Here is a 23987-nt window from a genome sequence, read left to right on the forward strand (position 1 = left end):
TCTTTCCCCAGTCTCGGCAGAACAGAGACTCCACACTCAGAGCACAAGTATTAGAATGCAGAACACAGCCCGAAGTCCCATCAGCAGCTTGCTTTGCTAACACAGCAATAGCTCCAAGTTAAACACAAGCAGTTTCCCTTCTGATTCACAGCAACAGAATACATTATTTACCCCCCCCCCCCCCCCTCACACCAAATGCATCCAACAACAACCTCTTACCAGCTTAAAACACAGGGCTGTCCATTAGTGGACCAGGAACCCTGCTTTGAATACAGAATGAGATGCATCATGCAGATTGATTTAGTGCGTCTGTGTTTGAGTAATAGAGGCACAGTGTAAGAGGCAAGCCCAGCAAGCACCTTCGCATCTAAAGAGTTTGGCAGCGGCCTGGCCAGTAACAAGCTTTGAGGACAGCGACTGCCGAGGGGAGGTGGTGATTTGCATGCCTGTGGTTTCACATCCTGCAGAAGAAATGACGGACATGGAATCTGAATGTCAAATTGCTGTCCATGGTTTTTATGCTGTAATGCAGTACTGACTACAAGGGGTGGGACAATACAAGAATGCCATGATACACATGATGGTCCTGATGGATAATAATACACAATTATCAATGGACTATTATGTTAAAAGACACAAATGAAAACGAGTTAGGGAGCATGTATTCATACCAGCTATAACATACACTTATTCTTCATTCAAGAGCCACTTGGTGAACCACAATGAGCAATCTTGTGCTTTTGGTCATATATCACAATACAAACAATACATACCTCTATTACGATACCATGTAACAGGAAGTAGAACGACTCATCAATACACAATAAATCATTATACCCCTACAAAACTACACAATTCAAAATGAACCCATGTTTCATGTCTGTCCAAGCACTGTTTAAAACAACAATTAATTAAATTGTAATGCTGTTCCAGAGCTGTTTAACCCAAATGGTATTCAATTAAACCAGCTGCTGATAGACAAGAGTTTGTCCAGGGTTTCTCTTAAGCAGCCATTAAACTTCTGACCTGCTGGCCCCAAAGGCACTTACTGTACACCTACACCACTGCCTGTCCAAGGTCTGCATGTATCACAGTTAAAGGGTATTAATAACGGGGCTGTTCGGGGGGTCACAAACCTGTCTCTCAAGGGCCCGGTGCGGCACAGGCTTGTCTGGAATTTCAACACAGCCTTTACAGTTCAGATAACAACTTCAGACGACACAAACTCTCCCGAGTTCCAATCTCATCCACGTGCTGCTTCTTGGGAATGATGCTTGACGGGGCACAAGGAGGGGATGCTACCAATTAAGAGAAAGCTCTTCAGAAGCCAGTCAGGCTACGGGAATCATTAGTGGGTATTAGATATCGCTGAAGAAGAATGTCGAGTCAAGGTCTGCATTATCTAACACATCTGCACTGCTTCAAACAATCAGGGGCTATTCAGCGACGTGTGTGTTAAGCACATGCACGTGCACACACACACACACACACACACACACACACACGTGCGCTCATTCACAGCGTGTTGCATCAGTGGCAGGCATGCATTGGTGTCCGTGCTTATCAAACATGGTGACCCTGCCTAGAGGATAGACAATACAGAAGGTAAGGAGGGTGCAGGGCCCTCTCTTCCAGAATAATATCTGATATTTGCAAACTACAACGCCCCAGATACCTGTTTTGCATTAGAATGTCTCTTGGAAAGGGTGTTGGGCGTTGCTTCAGTACAGGATTTGGGGATTTACAACATATGCATTTTTGTATTCATATTAAATTACTGTGCATAGTTTTATCATTTTTCTTATTGAGGTTTTCGTTAATTGAACAGTTTTGCAGTTGCCAATTCTCACCTAATACGGTGATTATAGATCGCAGATTAAATGTTTCAAAGACTTTCCACTAGATTTTTAATGAACCTCTTTTCGTATCAAAGTGCTGAATTCATGTCTACACAGCTGAGCCACTCCTCCTGTAGATTTCTAATCGGCAGGTCAAGCCTTTGTCCTGCCTTTCAGCCACCGCTGATCTCTGGGTTTGCATCCTGGTGGGCCACCTCCTACAAGATTAGCTGGTATAACAAACAGAGCATCATGAACATGTTTATTTGCATATTTAAATAGGCCAGCGTTTGTCATTTGATTATTGAAATAAGCCAGTAGCTACAATAGGTTTTAACAAAAATGAATAGGACTGTTAGAACCTGGAAGTCAGTGTTCTTGCCAATATGCAGTATCTCTCCATAAGTGTGAAATCGGACCTCCTGTCTGTGCCTCAATGTGTCAGAGCCATTTTAAAATAAAATATTAACGGATGGTATATGACCCGTCCCACGCCCACCTTACAGTGCTGAAGGATGGAAAAATATTCAGTCGTGTTTGTCAGAAGGGTTTCCCAGAGGCCATGAAAGAGAACACAATATAGCAACACAGTGCTGCATGCCGAAATGGGATCCAACACTTCTGCTGTGCCCAGAGGAACTGCTATATGCAATCTTCATGAGGGAGAGAGGTAGAGGGATGATGTAATGGATATATTTGAATATAACGGCTTTCAGAAACCAGACTTCGATTAGCACAGAGTAATTCAGAATTCATATTTACCCAATATTCTGTATTCAAAAGCATACACCTTTTGGAAGTTTACCTAGTGTTTTTCGGTCTTCATCGAACAAGGACAGCGCAGACGATACAAATTGGGAGGACAGCTGTGAGTAGTGTAGCGTGCAATGGCAGGTAATGATGGTACCCAATGACTTGGAGTGGAGTTCACAAACGTGGGCATGGGGTACCAGTTAACAACGTCACCTGACCAGGACAGGAACTAATGTTATTTATTGGTACTGGCTTGCTGCCCTACCCTTACAGTTTAATCACTGCATATAGTGTAAGTGTGTCTATGAGGTTTCTGCATAGCTTTTCTTTGCTGTTCTTGCATACAGTACACAGTGTTTGCGCAACAGCGGTTTGCAGTCCACCGTCTCTTAAGTCTAAAACAATTAGGCTCCTCTGCAGTGTGATACAGTATATGAGGTTACACGTGGAGCATTCTCTGGATCATCTTTCAGTAGCCTTCCCTCTGGGGCCGCTTCAGCTGTCTATTACGAGGGGCACAAGTACGGCCTCTAGAGTCGGTCATTCACTTCCACACCGCGCCACTTAAAAACAGTTTGTCCAATCCAAAAGAGTTGTAATCCAAACCAATCGGGAATAGCTTTATCCTGTGATAAGGTACGCTGTATCCTAATGGGAGCAGGGGAAAATCAACAACAGGAACAATAACACATTGCTTCAGATTCTTCAGGGTAATTACACAAATCCATCTGTCCTATACAATACAGCACAAGGGCTCCAGCTCCCTGATGCTGGTCTGATGTCAGCGATGGGCCTCTGCCAGCCCTGGGAAGCTGGTACTGTGCACTCAGAGGCAGGATCCTTCCCTCTGAGGATCAGTCAGCCTCCCCAGACAGGAAGACAAGCACGCCACTCCGTGATCAACACTGCTGTCGTCATTAATATGAAGAAATGTCAGTTTCGGCTGGGCTCAAGCTACTGTACCACTGTGTACAGCATCACGGCTTGAAACGCACACCAGACCTACACCCAGTCCTGGGTTCAAAACTACACCCAATTATGCAGATTATTAAAAATGATCAGGAGCCAGGAGTTTGATGTTGCAAAGATTGTTCCTCCTAATAGCTGCATGAACAAGTCCCATCAGTAAACCTGCAGACTCAGGTTTGACTTCTACATTCTGGGAGGACAAGTGCGATGAGTTCAGGGCAGATTTACAGTACCAGGGGCCTGATTGTTCAAACTGTTGGCACCTGGTCATTTCAATGTTATTAGCTGAACAAGGGCAGTTCTAGAAACCCAGGACTGGATGGAGGGCTAGTGTGACTTTCTAAGCCTGCTGCAGCTAGTATGTCATTTTTGGAGCATGTAAAAGAAGATCTGGTGTTGTTCGATAGCAGCGGTAGGGATTAAAAGGGTTCTATGGGAAGCCACTACACCTTTAAGATCAGATTACAGTCAGAGAGTCACTGCATGCCTTTAGCTGCTACTGGAGAGGAAGAGAACAGACCGCAAACGCACAGTACAACACCGCCTGAGAACAGGCACCCAGCTCCAGAATGTGACCTTTCAAATCGTCATATGTCACATTTTCCATTCAGTTCTAAATACCGACACTAAAAACTCTCTGCATCTAGTAAAGCAGGCACTATTTATACCTGGCAGCCAATCAGATAAGCACGTTTATTTGGAGCCAGCCTGACCAGAGCTGCCCAGGCTTTAGAAGCAGAGCATATCGAAGGGTTTCACCCCCAGAAGGAAAAGGGCAAGCGTTTGGCAGGGAAGAATAACAAACCCACTAATGACTTTCCATGCACAGCACATCACACACGAGTGGAATGACTGAGCAGTAGCGCAGACGGAACCCAGGAATCGCTGATCCCATCGAATATACCAGGATCTGTACAGTACATTCGCAGCAGGGTATTCAAAATGCAGAGGTTCTAGCGCCATCGTTTGCAGACTGTTCCCTTCTGACTTACACAGGAACTAAATCAAATCTGAACTTCAGCAGGTATGTCAACGCAAATCATTCTCATGCGCAGAGCTTCAATGCTATTGAAGCCTCCGGCAGTCCCCGGTGTAGGTGAATTACGCAAGGTAAAGAACGTGACAGCATGACTGGCAAAGTCCTTCTCCGAAGCAATTTATATAACAATTAGCCAATAGAAAGGGAAACGTCTCAGGAATCCCCTGCCAATATAGCAAAACCCAGGTGTGTTTTAATATCGGGCCAGCCTGGCTATATGTAAAGACTTTTTCGCACTTTTCCCTCCATTGTACACAATGGTTCGAACCATCCAGTGAACTTACCCATTCCAAGCATGTAGCAACCAAACCTTTTTGTCCCCCCTGTTTAAAAGTACACAGATCTGACAGTAATAAAGTATGAGTTAAAAGCACCATGTTACAGTCAGGGTGTTGGGAATAAGTGTTGACTACAGTAATAGTTTCATGGATTTTAGTTTGCCTGGCTGCAGTTTGAATGATTCAATGATTGGCCAGCTCTCATGCATCCAATTAATACTAAAACGGCACTACTATCTTTGTACTACATAAAAAAAATAAAACAGAAGCTGCTTGTTTTTGCCATGTTTTGTAGTGTTAGCAATAAATAATTGCACACAATGTTTATTTTTGGTACTTTGTCAGCTGCTAATAGGGTATTCACAATCAAAATGTAATCCTTGGGTAATAATTTAAGACACGTCAGAAAAAAAACACTATTTAGTTCAATCAAAAATGTGGAACAGGCTTTTAAAAACTGCAAAGGTTACCTTTTTCTTTTTGCGTTTGCCATTGTTTCATCTCAGTAGGTTTTATATATAAATACATTTTCCTCTAGAAGTTTTAGTATGGTCAACAATTCGAATATTAATATGACAATGCTGTAATGAAACTTTGCAAAATTGTAATTAAAATAATACATTTCCATATCATTCTGTCCCCCCCAACCCTTCCCATTTTAGCTGCTTCCCAGGCATTCCACCTCCTCATGCAGCTGCCTATCTAGCAATCTGCTCAGGTGTTTATTGCATAATCAATAGGACATGTTTAAGTAAACCATGGCTGCATTTCAACGCAGCAATCCTCTCCAGAATGCAGTACATCTGTTTACAATGTTACCAATTTCCATCGAGACCTAAAGAAACCCGCCCTCTACTGTATACCACCTACGGCCACCCATCAAATCGAAAGCCCCATACTGTACACAATGCACTAAGCAGCGCAGAACAGAAAGAGATTCAAATCACTGTACCTCTCGAAAACCCCAAGAAAGCTGTCTGATCCCACGTTTTCATGCATTCCATCTGGAACGAATGCCTGCTTTCCTGTCTTACAGTATGCGTGTGAAAAGACAACAGCATGCACAGCACACATGTATTAGTCCTGACTGCTAGCTGCCTCTTTGATAGCATGCAGTAATGCAGAAGAAGATGGGTGCATGTCACCAACGGAGACCACGTTTAAAGAAAAGAAAAATTGATTCCCTTCTCCTCCTCCTCTGCTGGAGCCATTTAGTCAGGTTGCCATGGAGAAGAGGCAGGGTGTTCAGCTGCTTCCCAGCCCTAGCCAGACGATACGACAGAGGAAGACTGACGACTGGCTAATCAGAGGAACCACACATTTTCACTGCACCGAAACCCTCTCCCTCTTTCTCTCTCTCTCTCGCGCTCTCTCTTTCGTTCCCGCCCCTTCCACCAACACCACCCCAACCCCTCTCCTTTGCAATCTGCTGTCCCTGACGGCTTTGTATGCAGAGCCTAACAGGAATCAGACACAAACACAAAGCTCCTGGGTAAAACGCTGTGGTGTTTATCCTCTAACCACTAGAATCATCTGTACGATTACTTAGTCTTGTACATTTTTGCAAGCATGAATACGCTGTCTTTCTTTCTACACACTACAGACCAGACTAACACAGCTACTACTAATACATCTGCATTCAAGTCATTCTGTCATGGAAATCCATTTCTGATACCCAGGGGAGTTATCCCCACCCCTGGCATACAAAGCATATTGGTTTGCAGTCAGTCGTGTGTAATGGCACCAGAGGAGCATTTCTAATGATTTGTTAAACCTGCGCACCGGGATCTGTTTTGAAGATCGTATCTGAGGCGGATCTCTGTATTAACCCTTCTTGTGATTCCACCTGGCGGCACTCACTGACCCCCTTCTTAACATCAATAAAGACAATTCAGCAAAAGAGACGAGGGGCACAACGCTTCAGATGCATGACCCACCGCTGTTTAGATCATTCAAACAGCACCCCCTTTACGTAAAGGTGTTAACACAACTCCACTGCTTTTGTGTTCCATCTCTGTGCTTTTAAAGGTATTGGTTAAAATAGTTTGAAAAGGACTGAAAACACCTACATACCAAGCTTGGGGAGGTTTAAAACTACGTTTCAGTTTGTTTTTGCAATGGAGTTTTTTTTTTGGAGACCAGCCAGAATATGCTGACTGTCGACTAGTTTCTCCGAGTTTGTATGAACAGGTATTAAAAACTAAATGCCACACAACATTTACAGCACGTTCCGGATTGCACCCAAACCGTCTGGATTACTTGTGATAATAAACAGCACATGAGTCACGGCGGCCAGCGGGCTCCTGTCTGCCTGTCTCCACACGAACGGGTTATCTATCTCAGGAATGTCATGAAGAGCACAAAACGAAAGTACTTTTAGAAAGCCGTCTTCTTGAAATGTGTCAAACTTGACAGCGGTTAGAGGCACAACTTTAGAAGCTTGTATCTCAAAACAGCAGAAGGACAGCTAAATGGATGGAGGGTGTGGGGGTTGCTTGATCCCTTACTGTACATCAGGGATTGTTGTTAGAAAGTCCTTAAATCAAGCTATACAATTATACCATTATTTATGCCATCAAAATGTGCCTTCTTGCAAACTCATGTTGCGCATGAGCTCCACAGATCTGCGGTCCCCTGCACACACCTATCCTGCTTTCCCACAATCAAAAGCAGTTTATGCAAAATCACACTCACCACGACTAATAATGGTAATAATCAGAACGCTTCTTGACAGTGCATTTCATGCCATGTTGACCCACGGCTATTTCTGATGAGATTTCAAATGAAAATTGCTGCACAGGTCTAATGTGCTGTTGTCTGTTGTACAGTACAGTCATCTCCACCCTTATCAAGCCATCGCCAGGTCTCCATAACAAATACAGAGCCCTGGTTCTCAGAATAATCTGGCAATTGAATTATTTTAAGTCCCCGTCTGGCAAACCCTTATCAGGCCATCGCATATGCAGGAGACTTCTTCATCTAGGAAGGCTAACTCCTACACATGCTTCCTCACAGCCCTCCCTGAACAATACTACACAATAATAGCTCATCTCTCAAAAGAGATTCGAAACATTCCCCAGTCGTTTCTCATTCTTATACACAGAGCTGCAATACTGCTGCGCAGAGTCGCTAGTTAACCCCCGTCAAACTCAGCTTGTTACACATAGGGCAACACAAAAGATTCTGAATCGTTTCCCATAACCTGTTTCAATAACAAAATTAGCCAAAAACGCAAAACAACCAGGCAACAAAATATATACCGGACTGTGTTGTTATTTTCATCAGCATCAAAAGCATGGTGTTGGTGTATTCATACCCCCAACAACCTGAATCTCTCTCTGCCAATCAAAATCTTGTTATTCTGCGATAACACCGTACAGTGTAGATGAACCAACAAAGGTCACGTGACAGCAGCCAAGCTGAATGGCTGATTTGCTTGAAATCAGACACCAAGTGAAAGCAGAACATACAGTAGCTGACTTTGTTATTAAAATACAGGATCATAAAAAAGCAAAAAGACCAAAACAACCTGTCACTTAGAGGGCACATCAAGTTAACCTGGGGACAACCCTTTACCTCGCTAGTAGAGAAACCTCGACTTTGTCTCTGATTTGATTATTTTAGTGCAAACCAATACCTTTCGATGGGTGAAAAATCTGGAATTAATTTGTGGTCGTAAATCAAAACTATAACTAATAATGACCTTCAAATGCATCCATGGCATTGACCTGTAATGTACAGTACCTATACGCGAGGAGGTACTGTGGAGGGTTGCAACAAGTCTGTGTCTCATCTCATTCTAAATGAACATCACGACCATGTGGAGCTGTTCTGTGTATTTGTAAAACACATCATATTATTTAGTTGTTCGTATACTCACAAGGCATTGCCAGCAATCCTGTTTGGAATACAGCGATCTCCAGGTGCTGTTAAAAAAAAAGAACACAAGAAACTCTTCAGTGCCTTGTTTTTTTGTTTTTTGGATAAATCCTAGCTACGGTAAAACATTTTGTTTTTATAATTCTTGAGCGCGGACAGTCTCAAGCTGAAATTGAACAAAAGCCACTAGTTTTGATTCAGGATGAAATTTGTTTTTGTGGCTATTTTTACTCAAGTCTTTACTAAAGATGCATCTCTTAGTGTGGTGGAGAGGGAGTGTTGCAAGGTTGCAAGGTTCAGTTCTACGAAATGTTTTTAAAGAAAAACAACAAGACAGCCTTCAGAGAAGATGCTGAGGGAGGCTTGTTGTGCTTGCTTTTGAAAGTACTGGTATTTACACAGCAGAAGGGAAACCCCAAACAAGGAAACCATTTCCTCTATTAAATATACAGCTACAGTGGCAATGCTGGGCTTTCCATTCTGTGGTGTGTAACTAGCAAGGTATAATATATATATAACAATGTTATTAACACTGTATGCATTATACACAGTATAAATGTTTATTATTCTAATTAAAGCCAATAATAAAACAGCTGCATTTACAAACACCCCCTAAAACACCACTGGGTTAGCTGTACAGTATGGCCGAGTCCTATTAAAATACAAATGCATTTTGCTATTGTATGCTTTTATGGAATGAAGGTACAGTATTCACTGAAAGCTGTATAACTGGCACTAGCACCAAGTCCCCTCAGGGTTGGGGCGCTAGGGATAGGCTTTGTGAAAACGTTGCAGGACAGCCAGGGTTAGGGGTCATTATAGAAGAACACAGGGTCACTGGGGGGTCAACGGACTGCCCACGTCAAATGTTTTGTTTGTAACGGCTCAACGTCCAGGATTTAGTGCATTTCTATGTCTGGTTAAGATGGGGCTGTGGGGTAAAAAATTAAATAAATAAATAAAAACCACAGGAAGATGCTCTAAAGCATTTGTTAAATGTTGTGCAGTCAATAACCCCACCAAGTATGTCTTTGTAAATGCTGTGCGCTCAACTTGCTCTAGAAATCATCATAAAAGCAGTGAATATTAATAAAGAACAGTAATCCGTTCTGTATCCACCCATTGAAGAGGGATTTTTGTGTAAATGCATATTGTAATTAGTGTGTATTTATTGTAATGAATTAATGGGAGAGTCTGCCTGCTGTGTGTGATTACTAAGTGTGGAATCTAAATCAACCAAGGTGTGTTCCAGTGGGGCGTCACGTATAAAAAGGTTCCATTTATTCACCTCAGGGCTGCTGCAAAACCAAAGCCAACTGCTAAAGAAGCTGAAATCCGCCATCATGTGCGTGTGTGTGTGCGTGCGTGTGACAGAGAACCAGGGTTGGATACCGAAGAGTGAGTAAGCAAGTCGAAACTGCCGACAGTCGGGCGTTTATTATTGAACAGAGAAGATTAGTTCAGAGATTGTAGATCCCACCCACAGTTTTCATACACTGTGTTGCATGTGCTCCGTGCGCTACCATTGCTGGTAGTGTCACATGAGCTGTTCAGTGTGCTGATATGTAAATAAATCTTGTTTGCCTGCGTGGCGTATCAACTTCAACCTCCGTCTCGATCTCCTGCCTGTCACTCGGCAGTGAATGCACGCACCCACACGGCAGACAGCTACCCTGTCACAAGCATTAATACCCTGTACAAGGGCTTTAGGGGAGCTCCCTAATAAAAGCCGAATCTCAAAAAACAACAATTGTGTGGATATAGTAATTGTTACAGCTGTGTATAATGATATTCAAAACAAGATTCACTTATCCAACTTTATCACTGCATTAAGAACTCACGTTAGTAAAATAACCATATTAAAAAATGCCAACCACATCTGGACACAGCATTGCGTTTTCATTTAGTAAAAACATCGATGTGCTTGCTTTAAGAGAAAGTGGTTTATTTATAGAGCCCTGGTTTTGATAGGCGTCTTCCATTGCACTTCTGTTAAATTACAATGATGAATAACCTGCCTTGGGGATTTATACTGGGGTAATCAACAGCCATTTATTTCTCCCGCTGCACCCACGCTGAATTGAAAAATGACACTGCAGGAAAACGATTTACACACAAAAATGAAACACTTCAAAATACAGGCATATTAAAATGTCATTAATAACCACATACTTACAGGATCAGGGCAAAAAAAGCTTTGATTAAAAACATGTTGTTAATGTTTGCAGTACTATCCTCACAATAGCACAAGTGTGTGCTTCGACTGGGATCTACAGTGTTACTACATGTAGTTCATGTACCTGTATGCAAGAATGCGAACCCTCCAGACTGGGCTGGCGAACTGACTGTATAACATTAGCAGTCTGGCTCTCTGACTATTTCACAGTTTTTAGTTTACTGGTTTATAATTTTAGGACAGTGGTGTTTAAAGTAACAGTAAAGAAGATTTCCGACTCCTTGCTGAATCACCTTTTTATTCTAGACAGTGCACGGTCAGCCCAAACCGACTGCCTGGAAAAACCACATCAAATATTCCCCTGTTTCTTTAATACCAAGAGTACTAAGAGGCGGCTCTTTTTTGTTTTTAGAACTGTTTTTCATGTTCGTCATTGCTGCACCAAGATGAGGAATGACAAGTAAAAATCGCTCTGAAGGATCCTGTCCGCCAGCACCCCGTCAGTGTGCATTCTGTCTCCACCTTGCCAACGGAACACGGCTCTTCCCACGCAAGATACAACTCCAGGCTGATGTGTAGGCTGGGGGCAACCGCATCTCAATGGATACCAGTAACCCTTGTCAAAAATGGGCTAGATCTAATGACATCTTTTGGAAATCTCAAACTTTGATTTTGTGAAAGGTATTATTAGCTACTGTCTATTGTTCCCATTGTAATGCGTTATGTGTTAATTTATAGTTCCTGAACAGAATCTTTGTTTTTTTTTTTTATTTATGATAAGTTAACGCAGGGTGTGTAGGGCGTCTCCTAGATACATTTTGTTCAGTTTAAGCAGAGACGCACACCCAAACTGCACAAGACAAAATATCTGTAATAAGAAAACCTGTTGGTGTTTTAATAATGATTTTCAAATAAATAATATTTGTTATCCCATCGTATACACATTTAACCACATTTTAAAGATCTACAGATCAAAAGCTGTATAAACACTGCCATTGCTTAAAAGCATTAGATATTATTATTAACTAATATTGCGTTTGGTAATAACACAACAAGATCCTGTATGCAGGTACTATTCACGACAAGTGAATTTAAAAACAGTGGAGTATCTTACAAAATATCCCCCAAGCTCACAGACACAGAAGTCATGAAGAAAGGAATTGAATCCAGCAGCCACATACTAGAGAAATCCTGGAACAAACCACGAACCCAGCCTACAAATTCAAGTAAATGGACAGAAGTGGTTTTCAGCTGCAGAGCTGATCATTCTGCATGTTTTCTGCTGGTTATATTGGATCAAGAAAAAATAAAAATCGACCATGATGCAGAAATAATCTTTAAGGTTTAACTGAATTAAGCAATGGTTTTGTTGTTACTGTTTCAACTGAAATCATACTGTGGCACAGTGCCTGTGGCCTGTTTATACAGTTTCAATACTATTAATGGTGTTTACATATTATGCCTGTCTTTCACACTGCAATATTATAGTCGATTCACACCTTGAAACTCGCGGTTGTGAGCCTGAGCTTGGTTTTGAAATGGCAGCAGAAAGCATCTGTAGAAAAACAGATAACCTGTAAATGCGTCTGCCACTAAGAAAGAGGAGATTTATATCTTTGTGACTAAATTTGCCAACATTTTTTTTCCTAGCTAAAAACAGGAGGTATTGAAGTAGATTCTGCATTTGGTTTAAAAATAAATGGCGTCATATCTGCGTAAAAAAGTTCACTTGGGCTGAATACAGCAAGCCTAGCTTTCTACCATAAAATGTCATTTTAAGCTAGAAGCTCAAGTGCAGAAATTGTTCATCCCAGCTCAATCTTTAAAGACATCAGTGACTCATGATGTTACAGGAACAGATCGAAAACTCTACATATTAACTTCTAGTTAGAGGTTTGCTAACATTTTCTCAGCCCAAATAAAGGTCAACACTCTGCTCCCTACAATGAAAATAACAGTGCAGTAAATAACAGAAACAAAACAGTGTAAAGCAAAATCTAAATTTGTAATTCCAGCTGCCAACATAGAATCTGTAAAGTGCTCCGAATGTGATAAAGTAGAACGGAGTACAGTACTATAATTACAAGTACTGGAGCCTTTACTTCTCACATAAAGCTTGGAAAGTTGCACCACCAGGTTTATGTTTCAAACTAAAGTTATAGGCTTGTGCTTGTCAAATTCCCAGGTAACTACTGAGCAAAGCAGTCAAGCCGGAAAATAAACACAAGACACAAATCAAACAAACAAAAGAACCGCAGTGTTACGTTCGTGACCTGCAGTGCAATATTCAAACTAAATTCCAGCCCAGAAAGCAGATATTCAAATGTTGGTCTGATAAACCCCCTCAGGCCGAAACAGTGGAGGTAAAGCAAACTGAGGGACACACCAGCTCAGCCCAGATACAGTGTACATTTCAAGACTGCAGTACAGAGCCGACAGACTCCAAAAGCAAGCCCTGGATTGCAGTCCACAGTAATTGCTGTAGCGCTGCAGTGGTTACGACTTCTAAACTGTTAAAAGCCTTTGAGCAGACTGCAGGGATGATGTTTGCATTGTTTTCATTCACCCACCACTAGAGCAGGGCTGCCCAGGGAGGAGAGCTGATTTGAATCTGAAATCAGACTTGTGTTGTTTGAAATAAAGAACCAAATAACAGCCTGGTTTTTATTACTTATAAAATAAACAGTTTGGGGATAACTCCTCGAAAAGCTCCTTGCACACCCACCCAGCCCCCCTGCCCACTTCCACACTTCTAGAACGCTTGTTATGTATTAGAACACAAATAATGTCACACTGTGTCCTGTCCCCAATTAATGAATTCAAAATGGGCTTTTTAAAAATCACCATTTAACTGTTTGTTTCCAATAATTTGTTTATTTAAGTATTTAGGTTTAATATAAAAGCAATACTGTTCTACAATTGGTCATGGTACAATATTTTGCCTTATAATGTTCATTTTGGACACACTGGATTCTGTGCACAGTAAAGAGTTTCATTAAGGAAAACTGTTGGTGTGGCTATGTAACGTTTAACAAAAAATATATAGGTTTCCGGTTTTTTTTTTTTTCTCTCAAAGGAATTTGGCAATTTGTCACTGTTAAATCAAACTATATAAATCTAAAAGCAATCTTTTACAAAATCTTCAGAGGGATTTTTTTTTATTTTATTTTTTTAAATAATAAACCTTATTTTAACTTTGGCATTCAATGCACAGCATTACATGGTTGATTTAGTACGCATGAGACAGTACAAGTGAGCTTCTCTATAGCATTTGTAATATACTGTTACAGCAATTAGGGTAATGATAGCCAGGCAAAAGCACTGAAGTCTGGAGCTCCTCCAGCAGGGCTATTGAAAACAGACAATACAATGGATGTGACAGGAAGACAAGAAGTCACAAGCACTCCTGCAGCACAGGACTGTCATCGTCTCAGTCTAATGAGCTCCATGCATTCTTTCAAACCAATCGGCCATCTCCTGTTTGCATTAACGGATAATGGCTTCTTGCAATCCATTATCAACGGAACCCTGTGCACCAGCGTGGTATTATATTAAATACAGCAGCGTATAACGGAATCAATGCACCAAATAAAAATGTAACAGTATGTTTTGCTGTTCTACTATGCTTTTCTTATTGTTATGCATTTACCATAGCTTACTGGTTTGCCATGTTTAGTAATATGCTTTACCATACCTTGCTGGTGAATTTTAGTATTACTACAGATATCACTGTGGACTGTTTTAAAGTTATGGACAGGATGAGCGCAAGTAATCTTAAAAACCTTGGCTAGTTTTTCAAAATCCTTTAGTTTCAGATCATCCATGGCCTTTTTCATTTGAGTCCTTGCATTTTATTTTTTTTTATAAATTTTCCATTTTTGTAATTACATGCATGCAATTTTAGAATACAAGCATATTCTCCAATACATATCTTCATACGTGTTTAAATCTAATCCCACAACCCACTCCTTCAGTGAGAATTACTACAGAACAGGAACAATACCATAACCAAATGTTATCATATTGTATCATGTTATCATTGTTTAAGTCAATGTGGTAAGCCAACAGTAATATATAATCACATATCTATTTTAGTAATTAGTTTAAGGAAGTCATTGTATTTTAGTTTATCCTCTCCAGCTGGAACACATTTAGCATTAGCTGTTTCCATTCTGTGAAATTTGGACATTTCTCTCCTATCCAGTATTTAAGGATTCACTTTTTTAGTGTCAAAGAACAATCGCTTAAAAAAGTTTGTAATGTTCAATGGTTAAACCTCAGCCTAGCTGTCCAGAGCTGGTACCATTTGTAAAACACAATAGAAAGGGTACTGAAAGATGTGATTGAAAGTGAGGCTGCTAGGAATACTAACTGAGCGAGGAAGGGTTTAGTGTGCATGCTGCCCTTTCATGCAGTGCTCTCAGCAGCAGCGTGCTACCCTTTCATGCAGTGCTCTCAGCAGCAGCGTGCTACCCTTTCATGCAGTGCTCTCTTTGCAGCAGCGTGATATTATATTTAACAGAGCAGTGTATGATGTATTCCTAGGTTAGCACCTGCTGTCGCTATATTAACCGCATTCTGCGTCTAAAATCCAAAGTGTTTCTGCTCCCTGAGGCGGAAAGATTAGTGACCTGGAAAAACAGCAACACAACATAGAACAGTTTCTCTGAGAACAAGCCAATCAGAACAAGCCAACACCAGCCAGGTTATTAGCGGTGGTGTCGTCTTCTGACAAACTGGCTGAGCAACAAGCCTGGAAAGGAAAGGCCCAGTTCACAAAACTTTGAACGGTATAGCAAACATTTCTCTGCTGTTACTGACAAGGGAAGATTATTAATGTGATCAATCTAAAAAATCAAATGTGTGTTTTGAATTGTCTTTCTTTTATATATTTCCATTACTAGTGTGCAGTGTTTGCTAGCATTCAGGGACGGTTCTGTCAAACGGACATTTCTATGCCAAAAAAAAAAAAAAACATGAGTTATGGACTTCAAAAACATTACTTTCTTCACTGATTCAAAACATGGACTGCAGACCTCGGCTCATAGTGGGAAACTAAAAGGCCCCTCTGGAAGAACTATAGTCCCCTCCTGCAGCTTCGGGCATTATAGTCCCTTGTTGGTAACTATAGTTCTTCCCTTGGGGGGCCATAGTTTCCCACTATTAGCCTCTTCTCCAGTCGCTGTTGGTTTAAGAGTAGGTTTGGTTTAATTACATAAATCAAAACGCTAGCTATTTGTGTATCGTTAAAAGAAAATGGGAAAAAAATGCTAAATAAATGCAGTAGTGCAAAGGAGAGCACAGTACATGTGAGTGTGTTTCACCCGCTGTACACAACCTGTATGTAGACCTTTCTGGTTAAAATGTAGATGGATTAGATTAAAATGTCAAAAGAGACTGCAGCAGCAGATAGAAAAACAAAAACCTGACAAAAGCTGGTTATTTTTAGCTTTTTGTAGACACAGTTTCTTCAGCCAGTGGAAAAACAAGAAATGCAGTGAAGGTGACAAGAGCTGCTGCTGTCGTTTTTGTTTAGCATTATCCCTGTGAGTCACAGCTGCTGAAGCAGAAGCTCAGTAAAAGCAGGCCCAGCCTCCAGGAGACAGGAATCATTTCTCACATTTCACTTTACCAATGAGAATTGTAATACATGCCGTTGTTCATTATTATTATTATTATTATATAAAAAAACCTTCCACATGTAGCTCACACTTTGTGTATTCATTGGCTCTTGTATGACTAATTCGTGAATGAATTGATTCATTATGTGGCCCTCTGATGGTCCTGCACTCGTTGACAGTGTACTGGTGGGTGTCTTTAATGTGAAGGTATTTCCAAAATGAAAAGTATAAATGTTTGTGTTGTTCTAATACAGTACAATATGCAGGACTGTAGCTTGCAGCTGGTACTGTCACTTTTCAATTATGACTTGACCTACATTTTTCTTAAAGATAATTTTAGTTATCTTTTTATATATAAATCTATCCGGTCATTCGACGTGATTGAGTGTGTAAATCTACAGGTGACATAATATGGAAAACATGTGGCCTGTCTAAACAGGAGCGGGGGCTAAAGATAAGACTTCTGAATCCATGCTGTAGGAAGAACGAACTTCAAACCTAAATTAAAACAGCGGGATTATTTTCCATAGAAAAGTGCACTAGTCTGGAGCAGTACAATTCATCTGGTCCTTCGGCCTTCGGATTCGAATGAAAGCAAATGTACTGTAGCTTCCAAAACGAGCAATCATAAAATACATATATATATTAAAAACGCCAGAACTTTCTTAGTACAAAAATAGATTTTGGTTCATTAATCTGACAGCAGAAAATGTCACACAAAGCATAACTTCCGAGCACTAAGTTCACTTTGTCTTGAGATAATCACAATGTATTTATAAAAGAACATGCTACTACTTAGAACACGTCTCTGTGATATTTCAAACAGAACAACCTTTTCTCCTCTGCTTTCCATGTAGGGTATTTTCTTTAACAAAATATCCTAGTTCAAGTATTTGGCATTGCTTTTTGTGGAAGTGGCTTTTTTTGGGTTTTTTTTAGCTCTTGACCGCACAGATGATGTAACAAATGCTCTTTTTACTCAACATATGATCTGTATAGTGTGCATCCTTCCTCTGCATCAAGGGTGTGTAAATGATAATGTAATTCAATACTCGAGATTATACAACCGTGTAAAACAGATATGAGAAGACTATACAACTGTAAGTTATGAGGCTACAAAACATAGCCAGTGTCTTGCCACATTGTCTGAAGTATGCATTGCTTTTGCAAGCGATACAGTGCGTCAGGGGGAGCAGACAGAGCCAGGCTTTACACATGAGGAGCCACATTTAGTAAACTTTTGCTCCAGTGCCACAGTGATGTTTTTTTTGTTATTTTTAAAGGATAAACAAAATGTTTGCAGTGCATAAGAAATACACACCAAAGAGCAGCACTGTGAGATACATCTACCACCCTAAAGGCCAGTCTTAATAACAGCCATGCAGTCTCCAGTCTCCCACACAAGCAACAACACTTTCAAAACACTGCAAAAGGATTTGGATTCAAATTAGTCAGAAAAAAACAGAATCGCTTTAAAACCCTCACTTGGCTAATTCTCTGTAAACTAATTTGACAGTAGTTTCTACATCAAGAGAAGCCCAGAGACCCAAGACCACACACAGAGCCCTCTTCACAAAGCTTTAGCTCGTGTTTAATAAAGAATGTGTGGATAGATTAAAATCACGTTTTGTATCGCAGCCTGTCGAGAACAAAACAGCAATACCCGCTAACCACTTCATGCATATCGAACCTAGATCAGCCCAGGTCCCTTTACAGAAAGAAGACACACTGGATACAAGCATCATTTCATCTGGCTGGCACTGCACTGCTGTGCAGTAGATGGTGCTGGCACTTACTATAAAGACTGTTTGGATGATCTCGCCAACACTACATACGGCAGGCAACAGAACTGAAGAGCAGCTCCAGAACCCTAGCACCTTAACAAAAGCTAAGAAATGTTTATATGAAGCCACTTGCTCATTATGTTTTAAAGCTAACCACAGAGTTACCATTTCCAACAATATTTGCCTCCCCCCCCAACCGATTAAGCACAGGTTATTGAAACTTCAGTGCAACCTAATGATGCATCACATATATATTTTATGAAAGATACACTCACAGGTGTTTAGGTTGTCATATTCACATGTAAATGATACAATCCTTTTCTGTCTGCAGAGGGAGCAGAGTTCAGGTTAGATTAAATTGAAATACAGAAACTTCCCTTTTAAATGCGATGTTCTTACAAACAGCAGTGTAATGGTTGCGTAAGCCAGACTCAGCAACTTCCCAAAGAACAATAGAATAATTTCTTGTCTGATGTTTTAAAGTCTGCTAAAAGCATTTGCTTTTTCAGGTTATTCCTGTATATGCAAGAACAATTCACCTCAACTAACTCATGGACCTCTTACTCAAATTGCACGAGATGACATTTCTTATACAATTATAGACACCCAACGCACAACGTATTAACTTCTAGAATGCATTTCCAAAGCATTTCCTCCACTCTTTAAATAACACCTATTTATTGGGATGGAGAAAAAACACCTGCTTATAAAACTAAAACCAAACAAGTAGGGAAAATAATACAAAGTCTCTCCTCTCATTAGGTAACTTAAATATGAATCTTTCTAGGACTGGAGTAAATGCTTTGAAAATGCAGCCCAATATTTCTATTAATTAGTAATCTGTAAAGAATAATTAAGTATATGCTTTGTAGACAAAATGCTGTATGAAGTTTCAGGGAAAATAATCAACACACACACAAAGTTCATTGAACAGGAAATACAATTCAGTTGAAACTGTGGTTACACCAGTATAAGCTCACAGTTTCCTATCGTCAAACTGTACTGTATTAGACATACACAGCGTAAGGACTGGAGTTCCTGTCTGAACTCTTGGCTTCCAGATTACTTTTATTTTCTCGATTTACTTTTCTCAGCAAACTGCAGTCTTCACAAAAAACACACTCAACGTGCAATAACATTATCTTCATTTTAGACTTTGGATTACAGAAGCAGGCAGTTGTGAATGTTTAAACAGTACACTTTCATGTTTTACAGGATGATAGGACTGCATTTACAGTAGGCGGTAATGGTCATCCGTAACCTCACACGCTCAATTCGCTGACTTGAGCTGTTAATGTTTAAATGTCTTCTCATGTATCTTGTTACATACGTGTCGATCTATCAGCCACAGACAGCGGCGAGCATTATTCCATGAAACCAACCGTTCTAATGAATGTGCTGTGAGAGCGGTATAAACAGAATAAGGAATGCGCCGGCTCTGTAGAATTAGAAAAGGTATATCTTTCCCACATGCCTCAAGCCTCGCAGTATGCCGGTTTGATAAAACCCCCGTCTTTTTTTTTTTTTTTTTTATCATACTCAATGGTACCGCACCTTGGACCTTGAATAGATTCAAAGTGCTCAGGTCTTTAACCTTAGCTGATTCACACAACTGTAAAAACGTAGCTACTATCCTTCTGTGCTTGGGGAAGCCTTTACTCTGTTAAATGTTACACTTAACCGTGGCAGCCAAAAGGTGGGCACGGCTTTAATTGTGCTGTGCTTGGCAGACCACGTCGGTCGCTAAAGACCCGAAAGTCACTAATGCAAGAAAACAGTGCAGTCTTTGCACTTTATGTCAGTTTATGACCATTTCTGTCCCATAGTTGCGGAACATTGATACGGGTGGGTTAAAATAAAGAGCTAAATATCCCTGTTTTAATTCATAATAAATGTTTATTTCTGCCTGTAAAAATAATATCAGGAAGGTTCATATTTATATGATTAGATGACGACGGAATTTAGAAACACATCTGGTTAGATCAATTGAGTCGACCCCATTGTGTTGAACTAAAATACTAACATAATGATCTTTTACATGCAAATAGCACCGAGAAAAAGGTGTATGACACATTCTGTTTATAACGCTCTCTCAAATAGGATACTTTTCTTGTGCCCCTGTATAAAGGATTAAGCCAAACAGGCCTTAAAAAGCACACCACGGTATGCTTGCACAGCAGTTTATCAGCATCAGATGCTTATACGGTACTTTGCATTTACCATAGTTTCCCATGCTTTACTATAACGTACCCCTCTGTGCTTTCACTTACTGTATACACTTATAAAATTACACACAGTGAGACTGTACATTCCGATGTCCTGCCAGATACAATAAAAAGCAGATGCACACGAGCACAGACAAGGCTACATGTGCAGTTTGACTGCAGCGTTCCTGCAGCTGCTGTGCTTGATTGTTACAGGGGACAGGTACCGCGCTGTCAGTCAGTCAGGAGCAGACAGTCAGTAAGTCTGAGGCACGTACCTGGCCTGGTGTGCAGACGAGATGAAGCTGCGCTGGGCTGGAGAGCGGACAGCAGGAAGTCAGCATGGCATCTCTAAGTGATGAAGTCACACCCTTCACAGGTGTAGAAACGCACAGCTGGGAATGAACAAAAGACAGCTCTGTCAGTTAAGCACACAGCCTCTGTCTGAAATCCAACAGCAGTCTTCACTCAGAAAGCCCTCAACGAGCAATCATATTAGATTAATTTTGGGATCACAAGACACTTTGGATTCTACGGCAAGATTACAGTAAACTATTCTACATGATGGTTTGATTGCATTTACAATAGGCAGTAAAAAACTTAAGCCTTTAAGAGACGTCATCCATAATCTCAAACCCTTAATTCGCTAACTTTACAATAGCTTTCAAGGACTGCAAACAGTCTAGATTTCAGATAATTCCAGGTTTAAAAAAATGGTATTAAAAAAAAAAAAACACAACAGAACCTAACCCAATCAACAATTTAAAAAAATGTTGTTATTTACTATGCTTTTTGCACGATTACAATATGCATTCTTGTGCTTTAGCATATATATATATATATATATATATATATATATATATATATATATATATATATATATATATTATTTTACCATGCCTTATTATACCGCAGTAACCATTTCCAAGTTTCAATAGCTGTACATTAAGTAACGTATTACACTGTATGCATACAGTGCTTTTGAAAGCACATTTAAAATGCATATTTAGCAGCTGGTTACGTGCATGCAGTCTCTTTACGATGACTGAAACAGCAACCTTCTCATCCAGCAAATTCATGCGCAGTGACGCTATAAACCTCTCTGACCTTGCATAGGTTTCCCTACCGCCCACTCTTGTCTCTAGCTAGTAAGATATTAACAGGATTTCTGTGGTGAAGAAAGAGGTGTCAGAAACAGTTAACAGCATGATGCATGTTTATGAGTGTGACCTATAACCTTCTGTGCAGGAAACCGAAGAATAAATTACAAATGAACAAAACAGGAAACTTAACTCAAGAGTTTCCCCGTGCGCACGTAGTGTGGCGTATGAATGCTGCGTGTGCATTTTCAAAGAGATTCACCGAGACAGTAAAGTACATTTCATACACTGGTAAATTCACATGAACTACAAATCAATTCATGACACACTGCACCCTTACTCCTAATAAAACCTGCTTGTCATATTAGTTCACCATGAACAGGCGCTTTACCAAGTAAACAAGGGCTGTATTAATAATAGTTAGCGTGTGGTTCTAGATTAGATTGTGGGTGCAAGTTGCAGCTTTGTATACTGTTTTTGTAAGTGTGTTTCTGTGATGGTTCTATGTGTATGGAGACGGAACAAACAACACGCGAGAAGTCGGATGAAATGAATTAAATTGGGTCAAAGAAAAATAACGTTCTGCAATTACAGTACATCTGCACGGGGCTCACAGCATGGTGTCATAGTACACTTTTCAACAACTGTCTTAGCAGGTTTCCAAAAACTATTATGCAACAAATTGTCACAAGTTGTAAAAATAGTACATTTCTAACAGATGCAGTCAAGACCAAACGTAACGAGACCGAGACCACGACCTTAAAATGTGGCCTTGAGACTCCATCTCTGATTTCTAAACTAGCAACCTGTTTTAAAGACTTGACCATAGACTTGGCTATTCGGTCAGGAAAAGGACCATGCTTTCTGTCTCATTACAAATTAATATTAAACTCTTCCAGCACCAGTGACAGACCTATTGCATCTGTTACAATTGAGAGCCATTTACCCGTTCTAGTGAGGACTTTATTCAAAGGATATGTACTCCATAAGCCATCAATCACAACACTCAATTAACCAAATTCACTGCACTAATAAAGTGGAGTCGTCCGTGTGCCGCCAAGCCAGGTGCGCAGTGCTGTCATCACACAACACCACAGAGCATTCAGAGAACACATGCATCCGCCCGGCTTGACGCACACGCACACGCACACACACACGCACACACACACAGCTGCAGCCACTCTGCCTCCTCAACGTTTACTTTGGGTTTCAGCAAAAACAACACAACAAAAAACAGAATGAAGTTTGTCATGCTACAGGAAACAGCTTTGGTTTAAGAATATGAATACGGTACCGTCCTGTTCTAAATGTCCCAATGCACACTGTAACTGCGGCTGCAGTGTATTTGTTTGGTAATGCTGCAATGGAACTCAGTGCCTTTTTAGGGTGCCTTACAGTAGATATGGGTGTAGAGCCACCAATGGCAGATGGGAAAGCTCCAGTTCAATTTGCAAGGTGTTTAATTTGACACATGTTGATTTTGGGGGTGATGGACGGAGGGTCAGGACAGGGTTGTACAGCTACGCTATTCATTATACACAAGCAGAGACTCCGAGCACTGTGCTCACTGACACAATGCAGGGGCTGTTCAGTTTGCCATAACTATGAGCTTTGAGAATGTAGCTCCCCTTATAAAAGTGTTCCAAAGTAAAAGCACAGCAAAGTGCAATAAAGCACAATGAAAGCATGGTAAAGCATAGGCAAGCATTGTGAAGAATAACAAGGTATGGTAAAACATATTCAGAAACATGACAAACCAGCGCAAACTACGGCAAATGCATAATATAACCATGGGAAAAGCAAGGTAAAACTACACAAACACTGTGGAACTTTTATAAGGAATACAGACCTATCAGCAGAAACCAGGGGACCCAATACAACAGAGATCTTTCCTGTTGATTTAGCATTTGCCTGCAGCCAGTAAGTGTACAGTGCTGCTGTAACCAGCCGACCACTCGAGGCCTGCAGCTCCTTTCATTTCTCCAGTGAATTTTATCTAGAGGATGATTAGCTGAATTTTCACCATACAGAATAATTTTTAGACAAATGTTAAACATCTAAGCGCTAAATGTCACAAGTAATTGGAACTGTGGACAAGCACTGTAAACGCAGTAATGACTCATCCAGATTCGGGGCCGGGCGCTGGCATGATTTCACATCCCTGCAAGAAGCAGCATCGTGTCACAGAATCCATAAACACTGCATTTCCACCGCCAAGCAGAACTCTCTTTGAAGGGGCATTGTGATGGAGTTAGAACCCTGCTTGTGTTAATGTACATTGTGGGGTTGTTCTGGTGTTGGGCTCGGAATTTCCTGCCTGGGCCTAGTTACTGTGTTATAATGTGG

At 40.7% G+C, this 23987-nt stretch overlaps 1 protein-coding gene across 11 annotated transcripts in view; it reads right to left on the minus strand.

Annotated features, from left to right (window-relative positions):
• LOC117426774 (membrane-associated phosphatidylinositol transfer protein 2-like) overlaps positions 1-23987 on the minus strand; it is an 80235-nt gene that overhangs the window by 50165 nt on the left and 6083 nt on the right. For all 11 annotated transcript variants that reach the window (XM_059033066.1, XM_059033061.1, XM_059033063.1 and 8 more), the window contains exon 2: positions 20820-20936. The gene's annotated coding sequence lies outside the window, so the exon portion shown is untranslated. The remainder of the gene's footprint in view (positions 1-20819; positions 20937-23987) is intronic.

This window comes from Acipenser ruthenus, chromosome 11, assembly GCF_902713425.1.
Source record: "Acipenser ruthenus chromosome 11, fAciRut3.2 maternal haplotype, whole genome shotgun sequence".
NCBI classification, from domain to species: domain Eukaryota; kingdom Metazoa; phylum Chordata; class Actinopteri; order Acipenseriformes; family Acipenseridae; genus Acipenser; species Acipenser ruthenus.